The following is a 5959-nucleotide window of genomic DNA, read 5'->3' on the forward strand; positions in this document are numbered from 1 at the left end:
TCTGTGTGTGGTGGCTCTTGATGCCTTGACCCCAGCCTCAGTCCATTCCTTGTGAAGTTCACTCAAATTCTTGAATCAATTTTACTTGACAATCCTCATAAGGCTGCTGTTTTCTCGGTTGGTTGTGCATCTTTTTCTTCCACACTTTTTCCTTCCACTCAACTTTTTGTTAACATGCTTGGATACAGCACTCTGTGAACAGCCAGCTTCTTTGGCAATGAATGTTTGTGGCTTACCCTCCTTGTGAAGGGTGCCAATGATTGTCTTCTGGACAACTGTCAGATCAGCAGTCTTCCCCATGATTGTGTAGCCTAGTTAACCAAACTGAGAGACCATTTTGAAGGTTCAGGAAACCTTTGCAGGTGTTTTGAGTTGATTAGCTGATTGGCATGTCACCATATTCTAATTTGTTGAGATAGTGAATTGATGGGATTTTGTTAAATGCGAGCCAAAATCATCACAATTAAAAGAACCAAAGACTTAAACTACTTCAGTCTGTGTGCATTGAATTTATTTAATACACGAGTTTCACAATTTGAGTTGAATTACTAAAATAAATTAACTTTTCCACGACATTCTAATTTATTGAGATGCACCTGTATATGAGTTTAAGTGATTATTTCTTTTTTTCCAGGAATGTCTTGAGGACATCCGGCGCTCTCTGGAGGCCGGTTACCCAAGCCACCTGCAGGACAAACTGAGAGCTAGACAGACCGCATGCCTGAACCAGCTTAAAAAACCTGAGAAATCCAACCAGCCAATCACAAATCATCCAACACCACCATGCCAGAAAAGCAGAAACACTAAGAATTGTATTTCACCTGGTGTGTCTGTTTACTTCAGCCTAAGAGAAAGGTCGCTACATATTAACCACGGAAAATAAACCAGCTGGTGAGGTCATTCTGAAGGACGAGGCTTTCTGCTTCATACTTATACCAGGAAACAAACTCAATACAATGACCAATAAGGCAGGAAAGACATTTAATACTGAAGACCAACACTGTCACCACTGCCTGAGCCAATCACTGAGCTTTGTGTCCTGTTTAAATTGTAGTTACATTCGATATTGTGGAGAGCGCTGTCAAAAAGATGCTTGGGAGCGCTGGCACCAATGGGAGTGCCCAACTGGAGCAGATCTGCTGGCCATTGGGGTTTTGGGTCATCTTGCACTAAGAATGGCCCTGAAAGCTGGACAAAACCAGGTTAAAAGGGGGGGGGGGAGACCATACGACATGACCATACGACATGTAGCTCTTATAAAAGTGATGTGCCAGTCAAGTTGAATCTTGGAGATCCCATGGTGGTGCTTTATATGAGACTGCAAGGTGGACCCCCACCAGACATGTGGGCATCTTGTGAGGATGAAGGAGACAGTGGAACATGGCAGCCTGAGATGAGCATGCCGGGAGCCACAGCTCTGAGACACATGATGCAGCTCAGATGTAATACTCAAGCAGTCACTGCTGTTATGGTCAAAGGTTCGACAGAACTATCATGCTTAAACACAAACTGCAATTTAATACATTTGACCTTGGAATTTTAATGATTGTTGATCATTTTTTTCCTCAATTCTTACAGAAGAAAGTGGCATGGCTGTTCAGTCCAGTAGTGAAATCCGCATTGCCACAGCAATTTTTCCTGTTCTCAGTCTGCTTAACCACTCCTGCAGTCCAAACACAAGCATCTCCTTCACCACAGGCTGTCAAACTGATGTGCTCAATCAGTTCGGATGTTCTGAAGGTCACATTGACCATCCCAAGACCTCTCACAGTGGTGTGACAGTCACTGTACGTGCTTCAAAAGATCTGATTCCAGGACAGGAGATTCTGCACTGTTATGGTATTATGTGATCTTGGGAATTCAGTTTTTGTTTGGTTGGGGGCTCGTCCGGGAACATTTGATTTATTTATTTTTTTTATTAAATGTCATTCCACACAGGTCCTCACTGTAGTAGAATGGAGGTAAAGGAGCGTCAACGTCTCCTGCTGGAGCAGTACTATTTCCACTGTAACTGTCAAGCCTGTCAGAGAGACCTAACAGAAGGAAGCCAGAATGCAACAGAAAACGCAGCACCAGGGCTGAAGTGTGTGAAATGTGAAAAGCCTCTTCAGGGTAAATATTTGCAGAAAATCTCAAATGATCATTTATTTGGTTCATTGTGTGTATCTTGATGTATGCTGTACATTTCAGTCCCACATGGATAGGTACATGTGCTCTGGGCCGTCGTGTGGTCATCAGAGCACCAATGCTGATGAGCAAAACAAACTAAAGGGTTTACAGTGCCTCTTGGATGAAGTCTTTCATCTCATTGAGCGAGACAGATTTGGTACCACCTCAATATTAATCCCAATCTGTTTTGTGTATGTGCTAAATATCCATAAATATACAAAAAGTTTCATGTTTTGCAGATGAGGCCCTAAAAATCCTAACATCAGATACTTTTCAGGCAAATAGCATCCTAACAGAGACTCACCCTCTCCAAGGAGAGCTAGCAGATGTAACAGCTTGTGTGTACGCCACCACAGGTCAGAATAACAGCCTAATGTGTCACACTATCAGAAAAAAATTTATGTAACTATGTAAAGGCTGTATAGCAGTGCTACATTGCCTTTTGAATAATGTAATAAGTAACATCTAAATTCATACAAGGAAAAGGTATATTAAGATTATTATTATTTATCTAACAGGTGAATTGAATCTGGCTGCATCCCATCTAAAGTGTAGCATAGTTGCCGCAGGCCCAATTTGGAGAGGACAGCATTGAGCTGGGACAACAGCTTTTTAAACTAGCACAGCTGCATTTTAATGGGTAAGAGCTCCTCTGATGAGACTTCTTATACTTTGTTTATGATCAAAAACAGTTCTTCTCACCCCAGCATCACTTTTTCCTTTGACAGCGGAGACTGTGGGGCGGCTCTCTCTGTGATTCCCAGGGCCCATAAGCTCCTCTCTCTCCACTGTGGCCCTCACTGTGAAGAACTACAGGAACTGCAGGAGATGGAGCGTTGTCTGCAAGGACTGCTGTGAAATAACAGCTAAAACTGAATTCTAGTTTCATCAAACGTAATAAATTCAAAGCCTGTTTTTCGGATGTACTGTATGTGCAATAATATTAAAAGTCATGAATTAACAATACAATGTTGTAGTGGGCTCAGCTATTATTGCTTACTTATTTATAAAGAAAATGTGATATTTAATGAGAAAACAAAAACTAATTTCTGAGTGTAAAAATGTATAATACATTTTTAATATTTTATATAATTATAATTTATTTTAATATATATTTTTAAATGATATAAAAATAAATATTAAATAATAATAATAAAATGTAGAAAAGTAAAGCTATAAATTAAAATATAAAATTCAATTAATTAAAATGGTGTTGAGCCCAGTGAAAACATTGGCAGGGCAAGTAAAATCATTTATTAATCTGTCATTATTATCTGTAGCACAAATGATGCAGGGTACATTTTAACATGTACTTGGATTTAGAGGTTGTTCAAATCCCTTAAGTGTGGGCAACAATAATAGTAGCTTGCAAACACCATTATTTAAGCCTGATTTCAGTACCTTTCATACCTCTAGATGGCGGACTTTAACAACAACGTGGGAATACAACCATGCATATGAGACAGTGCATGGCACAAACAGACCTAATGCATCCCTTTTAGGCTACGATTGTACTCCATATTCCACTTTAGCCTGTTATTTGGCATTATTAAAGGCTACTTGTAATTCATACTGTACCACTGCATCATACTATCCCTCAAGAAACACTAAAAAGAAAAAGTAGAATCCTGCGCTCTTGCATATTTAATGTGCTTCAGTACATAAACAACAGCAGGAGAACTTCTTAAAACATTTAGTTCAATATATAGCTGTCGACCTATACAGTGGGATCCATTTAAGTCAGATGTATTGCAAGTAAATTTATCACTAAAAACCCACTCACAAATACAAAACGGTTGTATATTTTAAGAACAATGGTTGTGAATGAGATATTAGACTAACAGATTAATCTTCTCCCACTTTCACTCATCTCTGTATGCTGGTTCAATAATTCTGTAAAGGCCATTGACACCATTGACATTTTATGTTGCTAATGGACTCTTGCACAACTAGAGTGAAGCCCATGGGACGATCTCTGTGCCCGCAAGAAATTAAACTGACTTCTGTGTACTTCTTCAAAAAGAATGACAACTGATAAAGAGGAATCCAAGCCAGTGGATTTAGCGGTTTCATCACTCTTGCAACCACCGGCCTGTGTGAGGTTTTTGGATATGCTGTTTATTCCAGTGTTTGGTTTGAGCCTCTGGTCAAGGTTCCTGCTTCAGTAAATCTGTTTAACAGTCAGGATAATGTGATTATATATCTCAGGAGAGCAGGCACTATGTGTGTGTGTGACCTCATGTTGACATTCAGGGCCGTTCAGACTCACAACAGGCAGATAATCAGCATGGCTGGATATGTGACCTCCATGTAAGAAATAACTTTTTATGCTTAAGGGCATGTTCATGACATTTTATGGAATGAGATTAACATTTAATACCTTGGGAGATTAATCATAAACGTTAAGGGACTATCTGAAGAGGCTTATCAATACAGCAAATAAGAATCAAATACTGCTGTGATACGTGGGGATAGATAAAAAAAACAATTTTAAATTATGTATATATATAATTTTTTTTATAAACCTATAAACTTGTACATCAAGTTTATAGGTCAGTGGCAGTAGGATTTTTTTTGGGATCTATTAATTTCATATTTTAAAATGCAGTTTATACAGACAATAACTTGAAAATACTTCTATGAATTAATTAAAATCACAAATTAATTTTGATATTTGCTGATAAATAAGCAGACGAAGAGGAATGAGATTGCATAACCACAATATGAACTATAATTAATGAATTGCTATAAATGTAATATTTAAAATTGCAGTTTTTCACAGTCACACTTTTTCTATGATAACTGAATTAAAACCAGTTATTTATTTTGCTATATTTTTGGGGCTTAAAGTAAAAAATGTCAAGGTGATGTAAAGGTCCTGAGATAAAGAAAAGGCCTGTGTTCCCATTCTGTGACGATACACTCATTTGTCATGCGTGTCATGTCTTGTCTAAATGTATACATAGCATGTGGCATTACAGGGTACGTATGGCTGACCTGAGCAGATTAACACATGCATCTCTCACTCTTTTGATTGCAGTGCAGGGGCAGAAATGCCCACCTGACTTTATATCAGGTGGGTTTATCCGTCTCCTCAGGCATTTGTATTTATCCTGACACTGTCTACATAGATTAAAGCCCAACTGAGCAGGGCACAGTGTGTCCCAGCATGCAATGCTTACTGCGCAAGTCAAAACTTAGATGAATTAAACAGCAAAAGAGCATCTACAGCAGCCCCAATCGTATCTGGACAGCTAAGCCACACTTAAAAATGTATGAATTTCATTGCATTAGATGGCAAAATATAAAGCCAAGTGGGAATAAGTTATGCGAGAGCTTTTCTCAGAACTAAAACTCACTTTCTAAACTTTTTTTGCACTGATAAATGTAATAATTTTTTTAATATTTTTTTTAATGTACTTTTCTGCACTGATTGTTGGGAGGAAATTGCCCCAGTGACTTTTAAATAGTACTTTTATTTTGTTTCATGTTTTATTATTATTATTATTATTTTTCTGTATTGATTTTAGGAGGAATTTTCACGAATTAATTTAAACATGGTAATGTGTTAAACGGACCCGAATCCTACACTTAGCTATTGGATTGCTTTCAGTCTCGAATGCCTCTTGGAGGGCATTTCCACTTAGTCTTTTATTTATCGGATAGCTATCTGATCAGTAAAAATGCATGAAGTAATCAAGCATATATACTATTTAGTTTAACAACCACAAAGTCTCCAGATATATATTTTTTATTTTCTGAATTTTAAATGTAAATATATATATATATA

The 5959-nt window shown here is 37.8% G+C and overlaps 1 pseudogene; it reads left to right on the forward strand.

The window, feature by feature from the left end:
* Positions 1-3088, forward strand: part of LOC107589546 (SET and MYND domain-containing protein 4-like) — a 3768-nt pseudogene extending 680 nt beyond the window's left edge.
* The last annotated feature ends 2871 nt before the right edge of the window (positions 3089-5959 follow it).

The sequence above is a fragment of the Sinocyclocheilus grahami genome, unplaced genomic scaffold (assembly GCF_001515645.1).
Source record: "Sinocyclocheilus grahami isolate Dianchi unplaced genomic scaffold, SAMN03320097.WGS_v1.1 scaffold7.1, whole genome shotgun sequence".
In the NCBI taxonomy this organism is placed as follows: Eukaryota; Metazoa; Chordata; class Actinopteri; order Cypriniformes; family Cyprinidae; genus Sinocyclocheilus; species Sinocyclocheilus grahami.